The sequence below is a fragment of the Anomalospiza imberbis genome, chromosome 1 (assembly GCF_031753505.1).
Source record: "Anomalospiza imberbis isolate Cuckoo-Finch-1a 21T00152 chromosome 1, ASM3175350v1, whole genome shotgun sequence".
NCBI lineage: Eukaryota > Metazoa > Chordata > Aves > Passeriformes > Viduidae > Anomalospiza > Anomalospiza imberbis.
In genome coordinates this window covers 86300647-86324982 of record NC_089681.1, presented here as the reverse complement: position 1 = coordinate 86324982, position 24336 = coordinate 86300647, and the positions used below count along the sequence as shown (strand labels likewise).

Sequence of the window (24336 nt, the reverse complement as noted above, 5' to 3'; positions counted from 1 at the left end):
GCACCCTGATTCTGTATCACTCAGCCCATTTGCAATCTGTAACACTGATATCACTTAACTGATATTTACTGATATTTGAAGACAAAGGGACCCAATTTTCTCCCTCAATCAGATTAAATAAATCCACAAAAGTCAAAACAAAACAAGAGACAGAAGAATCAGGTCTTTGGGATGCTATACTACTGTCTCCCGTGTGGCTAATTTTGATGAGCTTGTTGAAGCACAGCCTTTAGCCAAGTGCTTTTTCATACAAACATCCATAGCTCAGAGACGATTAATCACCATTTATTACTCACCTTCTGGCAACACCCACTCTAAGCTAGGCACCATCCAGACACATTCAGACAAACAGTCCCAGTCTGAAGGCTTTGTGGTAAAAGAAAGTAATTTCTGAGACCCAGTCCTGATGCAGAGATATCTACAGACCCCCACGGTACTCAGCACAGTTACTGGGATCTGCCAGAATAAAGGTGCTCGCAGGAACACTTAATCACAAATACCAGTCTTTCCAAAAGGGACAAGGTACGTATGAAATACATTGGCTATACCTACTTTTCAGTACCTGTCAACTGCTACTGGTGTACAAGTAAGCCTCGTGAAAGGATTTTGCTGAAGAAATAGGGTGAATCTTCATCAATTTATCTATCAGAGCCCCTCACTTGGTTACAGGAAAGTAGTTATTCTGTTCTTCTGCAGCATTAGTAACTTCTCAAACAAAGAAGCCTGATTGAGGCAGACAGTGAGGGGCTTATCAGCTTAGGAAATGGGAAGGATGGTCCAATTAACTGCCAAGCAGTCAGACATAATTCACTCTGACCAGGCCAATGAGAGACGAGTCCCAGAAATGCATGTCCTGTCCATTTATGTAACACCCAAACATTCCCCCCTGCAAAGGCTTCCCTTCTGGAAGCACTGCCTAAGTAAGGAGCAAGCCACTATAGGAAAATCCACCTGTATGGACCTGCATCTGATTAAGCAACCATCTCAGTGGTACAGGAGGCATTGCTAGTCACTAACTGCTGAACTCAGGCACTAACAGGCATCACCAAGCAGACAGCCAGAATGCTCTGTGCAAGGTTATCTCGGGGCCACACCACTGCGCTGTCTTCTCACACATCAACAAACAGGACAAGATGTAGAAGGCACAAAAAGGAAAAACCCCACCCTAGTGTAGGTAGGAAGGCTTCATCTCATTTTCCTGAGCTACTTCTGCCTAGCACAGAAATAGCCAGATGTTATTGAAGTAATTTCACAATATTAAAAACAAACAAAAAACCTGAAGGCAAACTGTATGTAAGAGCTGATCAGCTGTGAATCCAGCCACAGTGCTGCTCTTCATGTCCTCTGCCATGCTTAGTACCCTGCTAGCACACGGTAAACAGAAAGAAGGCCAAGAGAAAGAGTAAGGGGAGAAATTCTGCAAAAGATGTTAGTATGAAAAGAGAGGTATCTCAGTAAACCAAAGCTTTAACTTGGGATCCATCACCTAGGATGAAGCAGGCATTTAAAGATGAGAGAGGAGAAAAAAAGAAAAAAAAAGCCACATCTCCAAAACACTGATTTGTAAACACAAACATCTGATGGTTACGGGAAGAGTGGAACCTTTACTCTGCAAAAAAATGCGCATGTGGGATTTGGTCCATACTTTGATAAGGTACCTTGTTTTGTGTAGTCCTCTCAGTTTATAAGTGCCAGACTTATGACTGCCACAGTCAGAAAAACATGCCATGAGCAGGAGAGTAAAAAAAAATCGAGTTGTGTGGAATATTTATGTTACATATGGCAACATCCTATTTGTCAGGCAGTTACCAGAAGCTAAGGAATCTGCGTGGTACCACCAGCAAATTCGCCTTGCAGCAGTGTGTTAGAGCAAGCACAAAACAGACTATATATGGTATGTTTACTGAATGATTAGGCATAAACATGTTACAGAAGAAATGATGTCTTGTATTAGATGCTGGGCTTCCTGCTGCAAGGCAAACTATCCTGTTCAGAAAGAAGTCTCACACATTCTTAATATGCTTCTTGCTGTGGGTGCCAGTGAAACCTCTAGAAAACAGGAACAGGTTATGTGGCAAGTAATGATTAACTATGTGGAGGATCAGCCCTCCAAGCTCCACCCACCAGCATTCCCTGTCTCCTTGCTCCTCTTCCTCCCCTGCTACTTTTGGCTTGGGACTGTTTGCAGGGCGAGCCTGTGGAGGGGACGAAGGCACTCACAGGATGACGGGCAAGGACAAGTGCACCCTCTCTTTCTTAAGAAACAGCCGGCAGCAGGCGAGCGAGTGCTGCAACCATCCGCCTGCCCCACGTCCAAACTCAGCTGGCAAAGGACTATTTCATAATGGGGAGGAGGGGGAAAATCCTGAAAGGGTAGAGGGAGGAGGTTGTACTGAAGATGCCTTAAAGCACAGAAGAAGGTTCATTTCTGGCTTCTGTGTCCTGCCTAACCTGTTTTGTGGCATGTTCCGGTTAACTCTCCTTTTGGTCGAGGTTGTTCGTTGTTTTTCTTTTGGCGTCCAAAACCAAGCTGCAGCCCCTTCTCTCCTCTGACTCCTTTCACGCTCCATCACACTCCAGTACAAACATGGGCACACAGAGACGCCAGAATACAAAACGCTGAGTTCATCACAGACTGAAACTGGATGCAGTTTCCTTACTGGAGGGAACTGGGTCTTCCTTGTCAACTCACCAGGACCATCAGCCCTCAGGTGCCAGACTTCTCACCTGCATCACTGCTTTTTGACATCAGCAACTCATCAAAAAAAACTTAAAACTATACAAAGTGGTAAGGGGGTGGGAAAACAAAGGGAAAAGAAGTCCCAGACCTCAAAGCACACACCTGGAAGACTGCATGCCAAACAAATCTAACCAGAGCGCAGTGCGCGAGCAGCAGCAGTGATCACAGCACCAGGACATACCATCACCACCACAGCAGATTTATGCCTTCACTGTGTACAGTATTCACAGGGTTAATGAGTAGCCCAAAGATCAGAAATACACCTGCAAAGCAACAAAAACATCAACTCCAAGCAGTGCTGGGTGGTTTTTGACAGGGGTTAAGCAGTTGGTAGCTGGTGACAAAAACTTGGTGGTGGTTCAGTAGCCATTTTAAGCAGCGGATACATTAATCATGGGAGTGCAGTAACAAAAGAACCAGGAGCAAAAGCATGCTTCAGAAATGAGGACCCCTAAAAGCTCAGCAACACACACCCCACCATCATGTGCAAATTTAAACTTAGAGAAGCCAGCAAAGAAGAAAGATTATTCCATGACCTCCAGAGCACAGCAAATCCCTCAGAGCAATGAGTGCTAGGCATCAGCAACTTCCTGGTTTCCAGGCTGTTGTTTCGTATGTTTTCTGGGGAGTTTGCATGCTGTGGGAAAGATTCCCAAGTACACTGAAAGCGAGCCTGAAACATCCCCTTCCACTCCCACAGCAAGTATGCAGTCCATAAAAGATTAAATTGTTGGAAACATATGCTTGAGCAAAGATTCCTCTTAAAAAAAAAAAAAAAAACCAAAACAAACACATCAACCATTTAGCAGTTGATGCATTTATCAAAGTATTTTGCCATCCCTTTTTTAGGACAGCAAGGTGAGGGGGCAGTGAGATGGAGCAAGTGAGCGAGAACATGTGAGACACATGCAGTCTGTAACCTGAACACCGTTTTACAGATGTATTTACTGTCCTGCTTTTCTGTGGGGGCTTTTCAGGCCAGGGTGGCTTTTGTCTCTGTGCTATATGCCAGCCAGCTCATAACAAATGGGCAATCACAGAGTAAGCAGATCTGGCTCCTTCTCTGAATCTACTGGGATGCTGAGGCATGAAGATGGGCCTGAAAAAACTGTTTGATTATGAGCCTGATCAACCCCTTTGATCACACGAGCGCCTGAAGTCTGGTACAATTATTAACTATGCTGCAGTCACATGAAATAGAACAAGCTTCCCCCTCCCACCCTCATCCTATGGGTAACAATATGTGGGCAGTAAATATATGAAGGAACATGGTGAGGCTGGGGGGTATGTGTAGAAACCTCCACAGAAAGGCTACATAGCTGTACATTTTATTATTTCTTTTTGGTGGATGAATTATGGACATTATAGGCAAGCCTGACTGATGCCCAGACACATGTGGGTACCCAAAGGAGAGTGAAGTGGGGAATCCTCATCTCTACTCAGTGCTGCCTTCATTAAAGAGGGAAAATCATAGGTGTTTCCAATTTTCCCGATTTCTTAAACACCATGATGATGGAGCATGGAAAGTATTTTTACTGAAGCACAAATGAGTAATTTCTAAACTGGTGGGCTTGCTTTTGAGGTGTTCTTATTTCTTGGAGGGGATTCAACAGGTATGAGAGAGGAGAGAAGGGAAAAAGAGAGCACTGTGCTTCTAAAGAGAAACTCTTGGCATTGAGACAAATGAGGCAGGCAGTGTTGACTAAAACCCTAAGCTGTGATTCAGCTGTTGGGACCAGAGTCTCATGGTACCTCCCTGCCTTACAGCTTGCGCTCACGTAACTAAGATTGGAGATGGCACTTTCCAAAAGCTGCTTTCCAGGACCAAGAGGGAAACTACAGAGAAAGAGCATTCAATCAGCATGGTACACAACTAACCCTCAACTCATGCACAACTCAGACTGCCAGAGGGCTGCTGTGGCACTATTTCAGCTGTGAACCAAACATCGCAGGTGTGTGTGTGCCATAGAAACCTGAGCTCAGAAATCCTGGCTGGGATGGAAGCTGTGCCTGGCGGATGTGCAGCCCCTCTGGCCTACCCCAGCAGCTCCTCCTGCACAGTGTTTCAGCTGAAAACAGTAAATTCTGCCGACCTTAGAAGGGGGATAAGCAGGGCAGGTGGTGAGAAAGAGCATCAGGTTTGGCTTAAGATGACATTTCCTAGACATAATTAAAAAGATAAGCGCAGTGCATCTTTAAGTGGTTACATCTACACAGTCACCAGCCCTGTGACACTGAACAAGAAACGGTGGTGGTGGGGGAGATAAACAGTGGGTTGATGACAAACAATAAAACATAAATGAGCACATCCTCTTTCAAAGTGCTACATATAATTTCTGTTTAGCTATAATTGAGTATGTCCCCAACAAAACAACTACATTTGTAATATTATACCATGCATCCATTTAAAAAAATATTTTAAAATATGCTTTTGCCTTGGCCCGCCTACACAAAATAATGAAGAAATATCACTCATCAAGAGCTCCCTAAGAAAAATAAGCCTTAAAATAGCATGATACACTCACTGAGTAATACGTATTTCTGCAAAACTCCTGTTCTTTATGTATTTTGCATCTGAAAACTGCAAGTCTCACACGCGCACACACAAAAGACAGACAGACTGCTGCTGTGGACAAAATGGTGCCATTTAATACAAAAATCTGGCTTATGCATAGCCTGGCTGTAAGTGCATGCTGGGCCCAAGCAGAGTGGGATGCAGCCAGTTATATCGAACAGTTGTGCCCTCAGCAACAAATGGTGCATTCATAAAACTGGAAAAGCCTCTGTCTAGGGGATCGCAGCTCTGCAAAGAAACAATCACTTGCTGACATTTCTGCGGGAGGATATGGCCAAAAGAGGTTGAGGGGGAGAAGTATATCTACAGGAAAGTTATGTTCAGAAGAAGTACTAAAATATGAGGGAAGAAAACCCAAATCTACCACTGAGCTCCCTTTGCAGTCTCCCTCCATTAGCTAGTCTCTAACAAAAGAGCAAGGCCACCTGAAAAGACATGTGGTGGGAAACACTTGGCCAGTCAAGAGTATAGAAGAAAAAAAAAAGAAAATAAAAAGCTTTCTTGTAGAATGCTGGGCCATGAAGAAGCGACAGCCATCATGCAGGCTGCAGTACACAAAGCTGCATGTGACAGGCAGTTTCTCACAAGTTTCTTACCCTTGCCTTTATTAGCTATGCCACCTCCACACTGGTAACTAAAAGCCAACATCTGGTGCTAGCTAAATGTCACCACAGACAACCCCTTCAATAAAAATTTAAAGAGTCTGAATCCCAACAAGGAAATCATTAGCGCTTTGAATGTAAGACCCTATGTGAGTGCTTCAAGACTGGAAAAAATTCTGGCTTTTAAGCTGCCCAGAGCAGTGACTTTGGTGTGCACTAAGCCCCTACTCCAGGCCCCATGCCACTTCACTCTGGGGATGTTCAGTTCACAGCTTCTGGCCCATGTGCAGCCCATCTAGGCAGTTCAGCTGGTCAGCACCCTGTGCTGGGAAGCCCAAACAGGTCTATGGATGTCCAGGTCTTGCTGCAGGATGAGAGCATGCTGTCCAGTCTGCCCTCGGCTGAGGGAGCTCTGGCTCCTGAAGTTGAAGTGACAGACACTGCAGTCTTCCCCAAAGACACCTGACCTCTCTGAAAGCAAATCTGACCTGTCCCTAAGATGCACGAGACACCCATGCATGTCTATGCAAAAGTGCTCCCTTTGGAGCTAAGCAGTTAAGCAGCATGGCTTAATAGTATCTGTCACCTGCTCCATTCTACTGAGCTAAGTAATAAATCAAAAAAACCCTCACATCATATACCATAACTGAAGTTCAATGGGAGAGTCAGTGGCAGTTCCTGTAAGACACCAAAAGAATTAAGTCCCACTTGCACATTGATAGGAAAAAAGAAACAACTCTGCCCAACCACTCCTGGATGCCCTGAAGCTGTACACCCTATTTCCTCCTGGCGCTCATGCAACATAGAGGTCTCACATCTCACCCAATATAAGTTTTCTCCTAAAAACTTATCTCAACAGTTTGGGAGAACTGACACTGTCTTCCACAGCCAAGGCAAGCCCAGCTGAAGGAGAGACGACAGAAACTTTGTGGCTGACAGAATGAGTTCCTCCATTGTATTATTAAGAGAGTGTGCGTTTTAAGACATTGTTAATAGAGTCCTCTTGCACTGAAGCCTTTGCAAGGGTATCTAAAAATGAGATGCATGTAACTCTTCCTATCCCCAGTACACCTAATTGTCTTCTGAGAGCCTATTATGAAACCATTTCAGAGGTGAACAGGACTGTGGTCCCACAGACTGACAGTAAAAGTATTTTTCCACTGAGGTTTAAAAAACCCAAGCAAGTAAGCCAGCAAGCAAAAAAAGGCAAAACAGAATGAGTACTTCTTCAAGAGAGAGACAGCCACTCCTGCACCTCAGTGCCAGAAGCAGCCAAAACCTACAGGTCCATTGGAGTCAAGGAATAAACACTGGGAGCATGCACGGGAAGCTACAGTGGTGAGAACTGAGCCATAGTTATTGAGGCACTGGAGAATGAATGGTAATGCTTCTGCTTACCAGCTGTGCACTGCAAATGACTGCTTTTGCAAGAAAGCTTGTGCTGCAGTTGCATAAATAATTTCAATAAAACTGTACAGAAAGCCACTTCATTAATGCCGGTTATCAGCTGGAGACCTACAGCAAATACAAAACTGCAAAAGCTTTTACAGACGTATCTAAGCAATCTAAAAACTGTCTGACTTTACTCTTTGGTCACTTTCCAGGCAAGGCAAAAGGCTACACATACCTGTAATGTTTTGTACATGCTTCCATTAAACCTGGTCTCTGCATTCTAGTATTCAAGCAGCACACATGATTTGGTTTCCCTCCACAGGCTTTACAAAGGCTTCTAATACAGCACATGATCAACTTACTAGGAAATTGTTTGTTAGTTCTAAATTTGGAGAAGGCAACAAAAACACCTGGGAAACTGTGGCAGAACATCAACAGAGTTGAAAAGAAAATTACCTCCCAGCCTCCTGCAATACTTTAATATAAAGCTCTTTAGGAAGTCTGTGAATAAGGGATGAACAAAGATGTACTCCATTTGAGGAATGTCCTTCCTTTGAACACTGAATCACAGAATACAAGTCTCCGCATCACCTTGCAAAAGAAAAAGGAAAAAAAGTCCTGCCTGAAATGTGCCACTTTTTTGCTGCTGTTTACTTTGTTTGTTTGCAGTGGTTTTGTAAAATCCACAAATATTTCAGACCAAAACCACAGTCCGCATTTTATATTTAGATGAACTATGCCATCTTTTAAGAAGTTGTAATGGCAAGCCTGCATGTAAAGCTCTCCCTCTGCCTGCCCTGGGACCATGCAGCCATTGCAGAAGGAAGAACAAGGGCCACCACTGCAGCCCTGGTGGTGACTCTCCTCCATGCGCTGGCCCAGCCACCCCACAGCCCAACTCCAGCAGGATGCAAGAGTGACTCCTTGCACATCCCATGATAAGGGGTGGCTTTGAGTACGATGGCTAACGTCTGTAGGTAAAATTTAAAACCAACAAAAAAGTCTCTTCCTTTCTTTCTTTTACTTCCCAACTGATCCAGGTGGAACAAACAGGATGGAATTTGCCTCTCATGCTGATGCCTCCAGTATCAGCCCTGATTTCAATCAATATAAAACGCAGTAGGGAAAGGAGTCTGAAGGTTTCTAACCGGGTGTATTGAACACCATGACCTCCTCACACCCCCGCCCCACAAATGCTTGACTGCTGAAAGAAATTCCTCTCGTTTCCTGCACTGAATCATCTGTGTCACCACAAAGATGAGATTTTTAACTGTGCGCACACGTTTCTGATTTGAGGGGCATGCAGTGTAGGGTGTTTCTCAAACTACTGTCAGACTAGCCACACACGGTTTGGATTTCTTCTGTGTTTGATGTATCATTTAACTAAATTTGTGTTTTCCCAATGAGGTACAACCTCTCAGTGATGCTGTTTTCTAGGAAATACGTAGGTGAATGCTGCTGCTTCTTCTGCAAAGTATTATTTGAATGGAGCTAGGAAGGACAGGATATGCTGATTTGCACAATTAAAAATAACTTACAGTTTGAACTGTGGTATCAGATGCTTCAACAAATTTCATTAGGGCAGATTACATGCTCTTTTCAAAATGCCTTTTTTCCAGACCACAACGTAAAATAATTTCATTAATTTAGCCACAATTATCTCATTTTCATTGCTAAGCTAATCAACTATTTTTTAATCACTACAGCAATTCATTCTGCAGAAAAGTTAGCAGCACTGTAGCCCTCAAATGCCATAAAGAAACATCCAAGTCACCCAAGAGAAAGAAAGGTGAGGCAAAATGCTAAATCACAGTTCCTCAAGCACCCTTCCTAACCAGGATGGCTTTGTATCATTGCAGGCACAGAAGGGAGGGAACTGTGATCTCTGTTTGGCTGTGCACTGCCAAAGCCAGTGGGATCTTTGTGGATGCTGGGTGGGAACAAGCCCCTACAAATATGCAACAAGCAATAGCAAGGCTTATACTCTGCTCTGGATTGATCTGAGTCACGAGGAGCTAAGCTGTCAGTCAGCAAGACTGCAAGGAGGGCTGACTGTTCTGGTCATCTCCCTGGAGCAGAAAAAAAATTCAAGATGCACATCGTCCTTGCAGTACCCCCACATACTCTCACCCAGATGAAAGTTTAAGGACAAGAATCATGTTTTCACACAGGCCTATTTTTCCACAAAGTGCTGTCAACCTTCTCCACCCCTTATTTTAATAAAGGAAAACCTACCATCCTTTTGACCTTGGACTTGTTCATTCTCTCTGTTTCTCTCAGTACATGCTCTTTGCTAACCATTCAGCAGGCTGCGAGCCCTGATAAAAGTGGTTAATGTTTACTGAAACCTGTGTATGAACTGTACTAAACCTGTTGCAGGGGGAGGCAAAGTTCTCCTAGCAGCATCCATGACCAATTAAAAAGAAGCGTTAGCATGTTTTTCTTTTTAAACTCATCCCCCCTGCCCCCCGCTAAACAGCTACATGAGTAGATGGGCAGGCAGCTCAGGGATAAGACTGAAAAAAATTCTTCAAATCTATCCACCAAGACACTTCAAAATAAGTCGCTGTTCTGAGTACCACAGGCCTTTCAAGAACACACAAAAGGAATGAAAGAATACCGGGGATCTCTTTCTGGGGGATGCATACTTTATCCCCAAATAATTGTTTTCCAAAACAGTCTGAAAACCTGTAAGTCTAGCAGAACTGTTGAGTGTTTTCTGTTAGCTTTCCCTCTGGAAGCCCACACACCCTTGGCTTGAGTAGTCTTTGAAACATCCTATCAATTAAGTGAAAAAGCAGAATATTACTACTGTAAACTCAAACTACAACTACCAGTTGATCTGTATTATTCAGAGACTTTAAATTTATCATAATTTCTTCCCAGCAGAGACACTCTTAGAAACAATCAGCAGTTTTTTCAGAAACAATCAGCAGCTGTATCTGTGCACTATTCAGGAACAGTATTTTGTAGCATGGACTAAATGTGTGCATCGCCCCTTCTTAGCTTACTGACATTTTCTCCATCTGTATTGTCATATCCAGCCCAGAGAGCTCCTACAAACAGTTCCTGCCTCCCTCCCACTGTCTGCTGACAGTGGGATGCTCTCAGGTGTTTAATGACAATTTTTTTTTTTTTTTTTTTTTTGTACTAGAGGGCAGCAACAGTGCCACAGTCACCTTGGAAACAACCATCACCCACTGTTTGCAGAACAAACAATGGTACCTTTTCAGCCAGTGCAAGGCAGGCAGGGCAAGGGGCAGCCAAGCAATTCTGGGACTTACAGGAGTGTTAACATATTGCATTCATTCACTGCGTCAAAAAATAGTTCAGCACGAGGAGCAAGGCACTCTCAAAGTGAGAGCCTTTGGCTGCAAACCACAGACAAGTGCACAGGGCTCAGAAGGTCAAACAAGTCTCCCCAGTCAGCAACGAGGTCTTTTCCTCTGATTTTTTTACTTGCCCTCCTGTTCCCCTCTCTCATACACACAGAAGGAAGAAAAACACACCTATTTAAACTGATCTTATCCACGAAAAGTCAAGTGTTCAGCTTCCAAGTAGCACTCTCTGAAGTTTTCTCAGTGTGCCAAAATATTTTAAAGAATTGTTTACCCGCACTTGTAGTGCTTTGTACCCAATGCATCAAGAGCCGTTTCCAGAAGCGTTCCTTGTGAAGTTAGTGAGGATTGCGGTTATTCAGCATTTCAGACCGTATGCCTAAGCACTCAAACAGTTATATACCCCCCTCTACTCAAAATAATTCCATTTTCAGAGAGACAGTCTGCCTGCTTTAAAATACAGATGATGTACATCCGGCTCTACACTAACCTCTCAGGGTCTTCCTGTCTCCTGGAGACTTTTCTCTCTGCTCAAAAAAAAAAAAAAAAAAAAAAAAAAAACAAACCAGCACCAAAGAAGCGTTTTTTACCTACAATAACAATGGGGAAAAGCTAAATATTTAAGGATTCAAGTTTTATCAATTTAAACACACTCTCACAAAGGGCTTCACTCTTGTGGCCTGTCACAAGCAGAGTGTTTAAAGCAGAATGGAGACTGAGGTGTCACTCAGGTACTTTAGTGCTTTACAACCTTCCCACACCAGCTCGCAGACACCTACATTGCTGAGAGCAAACTGACAGCAGTCCAGCTGCACAGCTCGTCCGTATGGCCACTTGGCAAAGGATTGCAAGGCCCTACAAAACCACGCTGCTGCTTGACTCGTGCATAAAAGGGCATCCAGGTGTGCTGTGAAGGAGTGCCAGGCACAACACACCCTGCTGAGAACTGCACTGAGGTGATGAGAGCTGTACAAAGGTACAAAAAAGCAGCTCTTGGGCGAGATCTGTAGATTTCCACATCACAATACAAACACTTTTCTATAGCCTTCACTCATCTTTCACAGCACACTCAGCTTTGGCAAAACAAAAAGGGGAAAAAAAGGCAAATCACCTTTAGACCGTCAGAAACACTGACTGGTGCTGTCCTGCAAACTAAAGCCTCTAGCAACCTTGTGCGTCTGGGCTGGACAGGTTCACTCACGACTACAACCATGGTAGCTCAGTTGAGTCAGACTAACATTACTAAAAACCTACCTTAATGTTCATTAAGATGCAGGTTAACATATTAACTGGTCTTGCACAGCCACAAACACGGCTTTGGACATGGCAGGCTGTACCATAAAGAGCATCAAGAGAGCTTTTTTTTTTTTTTTTTAATTGTGTTCAGCTAACTCAGTTGACCTCAAACAATTGAGACACACACCCTTTTTACCTGTCAGGACAGGGTCCTTCCCTGTCTTGCACTGCTGGGACAGGAGAAGTGAAATATGTATGGAGGTGATTCACATACAACCCATCCTTCACTTACTCCTAATAGGGGGTGGAGGGGAGAGAAGCATATGGGTGAAAAGCCACAGCTGTTCCAGGGCTGTTCCAACTTTACAGCACACGATTTATGGAAAACAAAACAAGAGGAGCAGAAAAATAGGATTTTAACATTACCGGCCTAAAAGAATCCTTGTAAATACCTCTTGCTCTGTGCAAGGGCTACCCTGGGCTCCATCTGCCTTCAAGGCCGAGAAAGGAAACATTCAACTTGAACAGCAGCCAGGATTCACTGTCTGCTTCCTAACATGCTTAGAGGGGGCAGTCTCTTACCTGTGGCAGAGCACAGGGAGGGCACTGCCCAAGCCTTGGTCCTGCTCTGTACTTGGCACTGTCACTGCGAGTGCCAGCCAGAGCCTGGCCAAGGGGCATACACAGCTCTGTCCTGCAGGGCTGCCCTCTGCCCCAGCATCTGCAACCACCTCCCAGCTGGGATGGGAGCGCGTTCCTCCTCGTACCCCAGCAACCGGCTCTGGCAATTTTGGCAGAGGCACGTGCTCTGACGAAGCAGGCGACGGAGGTGCGGGTACCAGTCGGACAGGAACACGCTCCTGCACAGGACAGGCTTCCAGTGGGCTGGGGCTGCTACTCAAGACACCGCCCCACTGCCCAGTCCAACAGGGATGCAGGCACATCCCCTTCGCTTGGTTATCGCTGCCAAAACTCCCCGTGGCCGTGCCCAGGGGACCCAGGCCTCCCTGCCACGAGGGCGAGGGAGCAGCAGCGGCTGCAGCAGGGCCAGCCCTTCCCTCCCTTCCCCCGCGCAGCCGCCCCCACCCTCCAGGAGCTCTATCGCAAATCCCCAGGCTGCGCCGACTGCCAGCTGACAGAACTGTTTAGTCAGCAACCAGTGAGAGAGGAGCGGCCGCCCCCCTCCATCCTTCCCGGCTCCTTCCCGGGTACCTTCCCCGCCGCCAGCAGCGCCGGGGAAAGAAACGTTCTCGTACTCCCCAGTCCCTCCCCAAAACGGTGAATACTTGACGTATTCACATTTCCGAAAAGTTTGTCGAGCTTTGCACGTAGCTGAAGGATCCGGGTTGTTGTTTGGCTTCTTCTTTTTCCCACCCCCTCCGCTCGGTGCTTTGTATAGCCCTCTTTCACCACCCTGCCCCATCCCCCAGGCGAGAGGAGATCCAGAAGCGCTGCTGCTGCTGGAGGAACTTCCTCCATTTGCTGTGAGAACATCACTCCGGCGGCCCCGCGCCCCGCGCCGCCCCGCAGAGGAAGTGCAACATAATAGCCAGGCCCCAGGTGCCAAGGTTAGCCTGTCCTTTTCCTCTCCCCCGGATGATTTCCACTCCTCTCAATACCAGCCTCCCCAAGAGCAAGGTCTTTAAAGCTGCGTGTTAAAAGTTGTGAACAACAGCAGCAGCAACAACAAAAACTAAGTTGAAACCTGCTCAAGCACCACCAGACGGCCTTTGCACACCAGGACTTACGTGATTCAGAAAGGTCGAACACTGTCTATTAACCGAAAAGTCTGGTTTCATCTGTGCACTAAAGAGCTGAACAACTTTAACCGTGCTTTTCTAAGTCAGAGCAGCAGCCCAGCCCGCACCAGCGAGGCAGCAGTACCACCAGAGTATGGAACTGCCCGTGCCGGCATTCTCTGCTTGCCCAAGGCAGATGTAACAACCACAGCAATACAAATGTCTTGGCTAAAAGGAAAACCGCATCTCAGGCCAGGCTGGAATAATGAAAACCCTGGGCAAAAGGCATGGATTTAGTCTACAAGGAAGATGGAGATCAGCACCCAAACCCTGTTTCTCAGAGCATTGAGTACACAGTTTCCATTCTCTATTCTGACAACATCTGCATAACTGAAGGCACAAAGTAATTAAAAAAAAATAGGTTTTAATGGAAAGTCTCACAGTGTCTTATTATACTTTTCCCTTTTCAGTTTGCTTGCATGGTACAAAAGCATGCATCTGCTTCCTCCAAAATGCAAAAACTCAGTGTTGAGGGAAGCTCCTACACTGGCTCATCTCACAAAATCCTCTGCCTTTCCAGGTGGAACAAGGGGAGATTAAAAGGTGTAACTATGCCCTAGGTGTTATGATGTAATCCATAATTTATGCAGAAACAAAATGTCCCATACTGACATCCCTATAACAAAGCATTTATTTGGCTTATACAAAAGTGTTTCATGGCAGAAATAGCCAAGTCTCTCCTTTACTCCTCTCCTACCCGTAACAAAATACATGCATGCATTCTTTTTTGCCTTTCCTCCCAGCTGGGTATCCATGCAACTAGCTCCAATTAATTTGATTACTAAACTGCAGAACTGAGGAAAGTGAAGAGTTAGCAACCTGTCTCAGTTTATATGAGACACTCCTGTTATTGAGAACATAAGGAGATACTGAAAGGAAAAAAAAAACTACCCTACAGTCTCCAAATAACTAAGCAATGGTGAGGACTGAAATTCTCTAGAAAAGAATGATTGAATTTCAGAACCCCTTAATTGTCTCTTCCATGTTTCAGTGCTAAAACCTCACATTCTACACAGGCTGCCTGCTGCCAAGAGATAGACAGCTGCAACACGCAGACACAAAAAGGAGGTGTCTTTTGGCTGGAGTTTTAGATTTCTACATGTTGCTCTGTTTTATATGCTACTCCCCCAAACAGTTACCAAAAAAAAAAAAAAAAAAAACAAAACCACCTGCAGAAATCTAAAAGCAAGTGGGACTATTGTAACCGAAGTCAGCTACTGATAGGACCTACATTAAATGTGCAGATGCCATAAGGCCCTTTCACAGTCCCTGTTCCTCTGCAATATGACAATTTTCTAGGAAATGTAGTGTTGCAGTCTTTGTACTTACTTGGTTTTTAGCATATATTTAGTTTCATATCCTATAATAGAAGCCTGGGCATTCCAACAAAGCCTACATCAGTCTTCACTCTTATTTTCCTTAAGTTGGTATATTTCTGGGCTGTGATTGATACTCTGCCCCCAGCTACTCAAACCGACTTCTTCCACAAGAAGAAACACCAACACTGGCAAAGCTGCACCATATTTGTACCAGTCCAGTCAGAACAAAACCTGGACCACAATCTTACATGATGGAACATGATCTCCTTACACAATATCAAGTATGATTAAGAAAGACACTCTCTCAAGGTGGAAATTAATTTGGAAACATAAAGAACAGCTAAAAGAGACCTGATTTCCAGAATTTTTTTACACAGCTAATGCAGTACAAAGATTTGCATCAAGAGGAAAAAAAAAAAAAAAGAATGCGTGATAAGGTGGGAAGATGGGGCTATCTCTGCAGCCAAAACTCTCAAGCCTCTTGATAAAAACAGCACATAGTTTTGTGCTGCTTGCACTGAGGGTCAACATCTCTCCAGAAGCTCTTCCCTTCCTTCTGCTGCTCATTTCCATGCAAGGGAAAGCCTATGACTGCCTCCCCTTTATTGGTCAAAACAAAAGTTGGTGAGGTATGATTGTTCAAAGACACAAAAAAATTAAAGAGAACTGGCTACTCAGAACTTTTTAGAGATAAGGCTTACAGTGAAACCCCACAAACACTTGTATCAGCATCTCAGAAGATTCCAACAGCAGGAGTGAACTGCTAGAGGTGAGGTGGTAAACAAATTACAAAAAAAACCCCACAAACAACCAAACCTCTTCGAGCTGGTTTTACCGCTTCTTCATCCTATGATGTCAAATGCCCATTTAGGTTGCCAAGGAATCCATTCTGAAGTCACTAATTCAGTGCCATCATGAATTTTTTTAGTTACCAAGGCAAAGACACACCAGAAAAGGGAAAGCTGGGAGGAAATACCTAAATATCAAAAGACTCTTAAAAATGCATCTTCAAAGAGATAAAAAACATCAGAACAGATCTCCATTGAGATGTTTCCCTCTGCATTGTTTGCAGTCACATAACTGGAAGAATACTTGCCTTGAAGTGGTGGAGGGAAGATGCTTGAATACAAGTGGTATTAAACACAACCTTTAAAGGCAAACACCACAATGTACCTGAAAGACAAGGGCAAGTGGGAAAAGGAAAAGGGGAGGGGAAATTATTAACATAAGCCTGCCACTCTTACAGTTACTGGAATCACAGCAGAGATACCCATGAACTGACAGTAGCCATGGAGGTGATGCTCATTCTCACCTTCCAGTAGGATGGAAGCTAGAGGGCAGCTAAGAACCTACATGTTAAAAATGAAGCATCTTTTAAAAAATGCAAAATGGTTGTGCTGGTTTTTCAACATCACAACTCCGAGACAGCAAAGATACTAAGCCCAACATACACCACAGATGCAGTTCCTATAGACAAGGACAGATACAGCAGACATTGCTAATCACCCCGCACCCACAGAGCAAGCCTGAATTAGGCTCTGTCTGCAGGAATTCATTAACCTAGAAGCACTGATTCCAGGATCAAGGATCCATCCTAGCAGGCCATGCATCTTGTTGCATCCACATTTGATTCAAGGACCTTGCAAAGATAAACTGGCAAAAAGGCATTCCACTTGATTCTTCTACTTTTCATCCCAGCCCTTGCTTCACAAGGAAGACATGATGGTTCTGATGATTTGAGCAATGGTCTTTATAATAATGGTTGCCTGGGCTTTTAAAATCTGTTCTACCTGCATTGGAATCAGAAGTCCTGTCATCCTCTGTTCTTCTCCCACCTCCTTCTTCCAGCACAACTACATCAGCTGCACAGTAAGTCTGCTAAGAGAACTGACTGAGCCAAAACCGAACTTTCAAAAGACAGAGGGACAAATACAAAAAGTTCTTATCAGCTTCCTGGCCTAGCACTTTAGGGCATACCTTTAAGGTATTTAAACTATTTATTATTTTGAATGCATACCCCAAGAAAACAAGCAGTCAAGAAAATACTTCTAATTAAAGCAACATAAACATGCCCTCCTGCTTACACATACACAATGACTTTATTTTATGTTTATTTTTAAGTTTTCCTGATCTAAAACCCAAGAGCAGAGAGACACCTGCAAAGCATATACCATACTAGGGCTCCATTCCTTGCTCCTCACATGACCTTTATGATATTAAATTTAAGTCACTAAATGCATAGAGCAGCAGCAGAACAATACAAGAGGAGTCTGAATTCAACAATCAGACCTACAACCACAACTTGATAGTTTGAAAGAACAGCCCCTGCCCCCTTTCTCCAAATACATATGCTTGCTACTTTCAAATACTGTGTAATTCACAAAGCCTAGAGAGCTCAGTGTTAAGTGCTGATCAGCTTATTTAGAATGGCTTTACACACAGCAACTATCAAATATTATCATCATAAATCAGTACTACCTGATGAACAGGGCTTGTTTCTCCTAAGACCACTACATTTCATCAACCCTGAGAGGCTTAGTGCATGGAGTAAGTAACCTAGATAAAACTGAGTTCTCACTGTGAAAGGCTTTCCTTACCAGAAGGTTTCAAATCACTAGGGTCACCCTTGCAACTAAATTCCCAGTTCAGGCACCTTGGAATAAAGTTTTCAATAGCTAAACACAAATCAAGTAGTACACATCATTTGGTGGGCAGGTTAAGGTAGAGCTTTAAAAGGCAAGGTTCCTTTTTAGGCCATGTCAGCAGTGAAGAATGTGCAGCACACAGAGGAAGAAAGGGGTTAGCATGACCTGATCCAAACCTCTCCTTCCTCACTCTCCACAAGCGGCTGCATTTCGGCAGCCCTGTAAGCACTGATTTGTAAAGCAATCTAACTAAGTAAACAGTAGCACTATGGCTAGCACTGAAGCAAAATTGTTTTGGTTGCAAAAAGTAAAATCTCAAAGTCCACCAACATGGACCAGTCAGTCCTAGAGGTGGACAAGTGGGTTCACAACTAGCAAATAAAAAAAAAAGGGATGGAGAAACAGTAGAAATGCAGAATATGCTCATTTTACTTCAGTGAGCTCAAAACAATTCCTCTGATACCAGCCAAGAATAAACGAATGGATGAATCCTAGTCATCATCCCAAATCAGCAGGCAAGCATAGGATGTGGGCAAACTTTATTGTGCGTAATATCTCTCCATTTAAGTGGAACCTAAAGAAACACCAAGAACAAGCACGGACAAATGTCCCTTGTCTCTGCTAAGTTGTATTCACCAAGGTTTTAGATACATAGGGCATGCCTCAGGCTGCCATTTGTAGGGAGGAAGCAGGGGGGCATATTAAGTGCGGGGGGATACAGGGACATTGCTCATGAAAACCAGCAGTATATCTGGGAAGGAAAACAGCAAGAAAAGCACCATTTAAACAGGCAGTTCTCAAGCAATCAGGATGGAAGTAACTGAGCCCGACCTACAAACAACCTCACCAATCATCATCTTCTGACTGTGACTTGCCAACATGAAGAAAGTCTCACAAAAAAGCTGCTGCAGAATCATGGCAGCACCTGGAAATCTTTAAAGCCTGTCCAAGTATATGTCTTACAGCAATAAATATCTAGGCAAATAAAGTATTTTTGGCATGTGCCTGTGATAGATGTTAACAAGGCAAATAAAGCTTTTAAAAGCATTGATGAACGTTGTAATCAAAAGTATGGAACAATTTCTGCATAATAATGGCTACTCAGATTAGAACTCCAGCCTGGGAGGAAGGCCACAGAGGTGATACAGCAGAGGTCCAGAAAACCCTGAAAGGTGTGGAGAAGGTTGGTAGTGAATGAATACCTGCTATTTCCCTTAGTACAAGTCCTAAATGGTATTAAGTGAAAGCATAAAATGAGAGATTCAGAAAATAAATTTTTCAGCTCCTCTCCAACAGAGCGTGCAGTTAAACTGCAAAATTCACCATCACAACATATCAAGAGTCAGTACAGGGTCAAAAAGCCACTGGACAAGCTCACAAAAAAAGGATTCTTGAACCTAAATACTCTAACTACATAAATACCCCTTGGCTTAAGGGATTCCAGAAGCATGTTGCTGGTAGACTACATTAGGAAAGCATCACTAATAGGTGCTCTCTTGCCATGCTCTCTTTTGATAAATCCACATTGACCAGCATCTTGGGCATGACAAGCTTTGGGTGTGACTTGGTATTAAGACACAATCAGGATTCCCACTGTTTTTCAGGTTTGCAAGCAAAAAATGCAGCGTGACCTACTCCACAGAATTTAGCACAGAACAAAAGCACCTCCTGCAACAGATCCAGAGGCATTTCTGTCAGCTTGAGGAAGCATTCTCTGCTCTGAATCCAAGCTTCACTGGAGAAGCAGGTACCAGGAACTGCTCATTCCAGGACAGGGCAGTCCTGAGGAAATGTCACCAGAGCCGCAGCTTCAACGTGATCCAGGTCAGGGTGATTTCAGAGGTTACTGTACCAGGGCTGTCATCCCTGTCTGACGGCCAGTGGTTACTGTGCTTGCAGCAGAGACACGTACAACTCCAGAGATGCCCATAATTGAAGTTATAACTACCACTCAATTCAATTCAAACACAGCAAACTCTGAAGTGCTCCGCTTGGGAGGAGACACATCCACCCTTCTGCCTCCTCTGCAACATAAACCAAGCCCTTCATCCAGGGTCAGAGCAGATCAGCAGGACAAGAAACCTTCAGAAAAAAATTAAATTTTTTCTGCATCAAACATCTGCCTGAGGTTCTCACCTAGCCAGTGAACACAGGCATGCTTAGTTTCAGGCCTTTGCATCGGGATAGTTAGTGGCTTATTTGTGGACCACCTCCACCAGAAGAGCCCAGCACAGAGCCAGGCCTCCTGTTGGTACTGCCACAGGCCACATTAACTTGCCACCTTCAATATGCATCCAGCAGAGTTCAGGCCATGGATTTGTTGGAAGTTCATCACTTATTCAGGCTTTTGTGTGAGAGGTCATTGCTGTCAAACTGTCTGCTTTCACAAGCACAAAAGCTCATGTTAAAATGTAAATACTTACAGGTGTTCCACTAGGCACTCAAGATGAAAGTCAGAGCAAATATATTAGTCCTAGCCATATTTTACAATGCTGGTAGTACTTGAATGTCATCTGTTTGTGAACCGAGGTTTTTATGTGGGTTCATCTGCCTAGACAGGAAGCATGATCTAATGGTGGAGACACAGGACTGGATTCACAGCATTTGGGCTCTTTTTCTGCCTCTCTTACTGTCTCCCTCTGTGACCTTCAGTAAAGAAATTCTTCATGCCACTGACAAGAATGTGACTAGATGCTTACTCGGCCACGTATGAGGCCATGACCCTATGTCGTTTTTCCTAATTACTACAATAATTCTGGAATGATATGGGAAAAGTTAATCCAGCTGATAAAGTTAACCTGAGTTAACAAAAAGCAAGAGCCTTATAAAAGAGCACAACACCCTCCTCCCCCAATGCCTGTGTTTCACTGTTTGTTTTTCAAGACAGAATCTCTGCAACTTATTATTACATCGCTCTTGATGTAGACAGCATTTTGCAAATTCAGCTTTGCAAGAAGCCTGGGTAGGCTGGCTCACCCCTGTCGCCTAGATTTGCGTGCTGCTTACCACTTTGCAAGCCATTCAAAGCACGACTTCTGTGTTGGGATAACACCACAAGACTAGCAGCAGGACTATGCTGGCATAGGCCTGCTGGGAGAATCAACTCCCCAGCTGTGGGAAGAAGCAAAGCCGGCAGAGGCTGCAATCACCACGTCACCCTGGAATCCAGTTTCATGTCCAGTCCAACCTCGTTCTGTGACTGAGCTGCACAGTTCTGGAAAAGCTGGTATCCTCTTCCCTCAGCACTTCCAGCTACATGTCAGATTCTCTTGTGACTTCTGGAAACTGCTATGTTAGCTATAAAACTGGAAAAAGCCATCTTTGGCCTGAGAGGAACTCACATTCATCCAGTCCAGTATCTATGACAGGGGTAATTTTGCACTGTGCATCCCACATCGTAAGAAGTCATGAAAGAGCCACCCCCCCCCCACCCTTAACCATGCAGAGGTATCTCCATCAGGGAACCTGGTTATCAACATACCAGGAAAGACAGCTTCGGTAAACCTCATGGGTGACACAAAGTGCCGCCTCTCTGGAACAAGCAAGGGGAGTGGAAGGAAGCTGCGAACAACTGTGCTCTTCTGATGTGCATTCCCTTCCTCTGCTCAAGCACGAGCAGGAGGCCAAGTAAGCACACATGACATGCTCCCTGCAGGATGCCACATCCTGCCATATTTCATAGAGCATCCCAAGGCAAGCCAGATACTTTTCAAACACAGTATGATCTTTGACAGTATGATCTGTCACAGTGTGAGAGGTTCTCAGAGACAACACAGGGGACAAAGGAGGGAACAGCACTGACAGATTTATCCAACAGTGCCGAACTGTTCCTAGCCACACTTCTCTAAGAAGGAAAAAACCCAAGCAAACAGACTCGCTGCAGCCATATGCAAATTTCACAATGCATATTCCTTCTGCTCTTTGCTTTCGGTAACTTGTTCTAGTTTTATGAATTTCTCATAACTCTCACACACCCAAACCCTTCCCATTCCTATAGAGGTCTGTTTAGAAGGGGGGGGGGGTGAAAAAAAGAACTGTGGAGGTGGTTTTATGTACTACTTAACCCCCTCAAGCTGCTCCCAGCCTTGCTCACCCCCCTCCCCCCCCACAGTGCTGTGTTTTAAGGAGCGCTGGTTATGCTGACATCAGTGAGGCTCCGGGGGCCATCTAGGCAGCTGTTCCTGCTCCTGTGTGTGGCCACGAGCCAAATCTCTCTGCCTTTTTGGTGATGTTCCCTCCTGCCGGCTACCCCCACTCCCGCCCACACGTCTGCAGGGTGGGGCAAGGTGGCCACTGGCAGCCTCTCCGAAGAAACCTAAGTAGAAAAAAAGACTGGCAGCTTTCATTTCCAGCCGATTGTCAGAAATGCTCAGCGATTTTTGACAGCATGCTGTGGATTCAAAGAACTGCAGCTTCTCTTCCCGGAGAGCCAAAGACCAAGTTGCCCTTAGGACTTTGTCACCTAGAGGAGAAAAACACGTGCTCTGCCCTTCCTCTCCCCATGCGCAAGGGACAGCCCACCAGCATGGAGAGCACTCTGTACAGCTGTTCCCCTTTTAAAGCAGACCCATCCATGGAAGCAGCTATTCTCCAGCCAAATGATGATAACACAGGAGCAGAAAGTTCGTCCACATCGACCCAAGTGCACAACACGGGTGCAGGAGATCTTCCAGGTGCAGAAAAGGGGGGCCAGTGCAGCACTTTTTCTTCCCTCTACTGCTCCCTGGAAGGGCAGGAAGCAGTGTGAGAGCAGGAGAGGTGTGCCAGGGCACCTCTCGGCCCAGCCAGTCCCACGCAGGCAGGTTTTAGGCAGCTGGCTCTCTGCAGCCAGTAATCCCAGCGGCGGGGTGCGTCCCCGTGCTGAGCCACAGCCAGATCCGGGGAGTGAAAAAGTGACAGCCCAGCCAACTTCACATACACCCTCAGAGCCTGCAGCTCAGACCCCATGTCAAGATTAGGAAAGTATGCGCACACAGAGAGCACATGAGCTGCTGGAGTACTTTCATTTAACTCTTGCACACACCGTGCATTGAAGAAGTTTGGGTTCATGGCCACGTTTCTGGCCACTTCTCTTCAAAACCAACTCTTCTCAGGCTGCAAGAGCTGTGGCAATTCCTTGGGCTGAGCAATGCCTCCTGAAGAAGTTCAGAAGTTGGTGAGGTGAGTTTGGAGATGTGGCTCACATGGGTTAAAGATTCTGGCTTGTGTCACCAATACTTTTTCTTAAAGTTTAAGGCAGGCCCCAATCCCGAAACACTTCCCCTAACTTTTGCCCATGCCAGTATTTTGACTTTAAAGGAACAACCTGCTTAAGTAGAATTGTATCTGTGTTTAAAGTGTCTGCAGGATAAGTGCTTCGCTGGATCTAGACTTGCTGCTGACATATGCACACACACACACACAACCCCCCCCCAGCAAATTCAGAAAATTGAGAGCTATCAGGATAAGACAAAAAAATAAGGATGAAGATGGTAACCCCCACCAAGGCATGTTTAAAATTTACATGCGTGTATGTTGGAGGATGATTCACCAGGGCAGGAAAAATAGAGATGCCTGAGGGCTATGGCTGGAAGCACAGAAAGGTCCCTAATACTCAAGTTTATCTGGGCAAAGGGGAGTCCCAAAACCAAACAGGTTTGTGCACTACCAGCACCAGAAACACTAATAATTCTGGGAGTCATGCTTTTAGTTTTATCTCTTCTAAAGAGTAAGAATTTAGGTACTGTAATGTTAGCAATCCTACAATGCAAAGAAACACTCCTTCAGCCACGAAAACAAACTCGATTCCTTACTTCTCTGAAATGAGCACAAAAGCAGCACAAGTTTCCCTGGAACAAACCAGTCAAATTCATTCAAATCTTCCCGAAGCACAACAGGGCAGAACCCATTCCTGTTCCCAGAGCTTATTACAGTAACATGACTAAACATGCTCAGCAGTCCAATGTGATAGGATGCATCCATTTGCTGATGCCAGAGGAAGATGCGTGTCTCTTCTACATGGCACTGCTCTCACAGGCTGCTTTTCAAAAGATGTTTTGAAAAGCGACCTGCTGCGTACATTCTTAACAAGTCATAGTATCACCGGCTGTACAAGTGTTTGACCTCTACTTGCTATGCACTGTGGACAAAAATCTGACATCAGCTTATTCCAACCTTAGTAACACCAAACTGCTTCTGCAAAGCTGGCTGGAACAGACTACAGCAACGCACTGATAAACTCCCAGACAGACCCCTGGAGTGCTGAAAGTGCAACTAGTTTAGTACATGAGCCCATGTGTTTTAAATTTGGGTTGGTTTAATCCAAGTAAGTAACCTGATTAAAATGGGAGTCTTCTCTGGAGGTCTAATTTATAGATGTTTCCATTACTCCATATGCTTTTATGCTGTATAAACATAATGAATGATACATACATCACTTTTGGGATGATTTAAGAATTCAGTTTAAAACTACAACACAAGTCATTCAAGGCAACAGAATTAAATTACTTTGTGAATGGTAAGAGCCAGCAACTGCTCTTCATTTCAGTCTTGGGAAGGTGACATACTGAGGGGGTGACATCTTTCTATTCCCAGTTTCTCCTTGTAATTTCCTAATTTCAGAACCCTGACATTTGTTCCTTTTACAAACAGACCTAAAGCAAAAACGAGAGAGAAGGATGTGATTTGACTGGTGGTTTAGAACACATATTA

General features: G+C 44.6%; 1 protein-coding gene across 6 annotated transcripts in view; it reads right to left on the bottom strand.

The window, feature by feature from the left end:
• The window catches only part of RREB1 (ras responsive element binding protein 1), a 119814-nt gene that overhangs the window by 85444 nt on the left and 10034 nt on the right, over positions 1–24336 (bottom strand). The window contains exon 1 of one of the 6 annotated variants that reach the window (XM_068198945.1): positions 9998–10100. The exons of the other annotated variants lie outside the window; for them this stretch is intronic. The gene's annotated coding sequence lies outside the window, so the exon portion shown is untranslated. Of the gene's footprint in view, positions 1–9997; positions 10101–24336 lie in introns of those variants that run through there. 6 annotated transcript variants of the gene reach the window in all.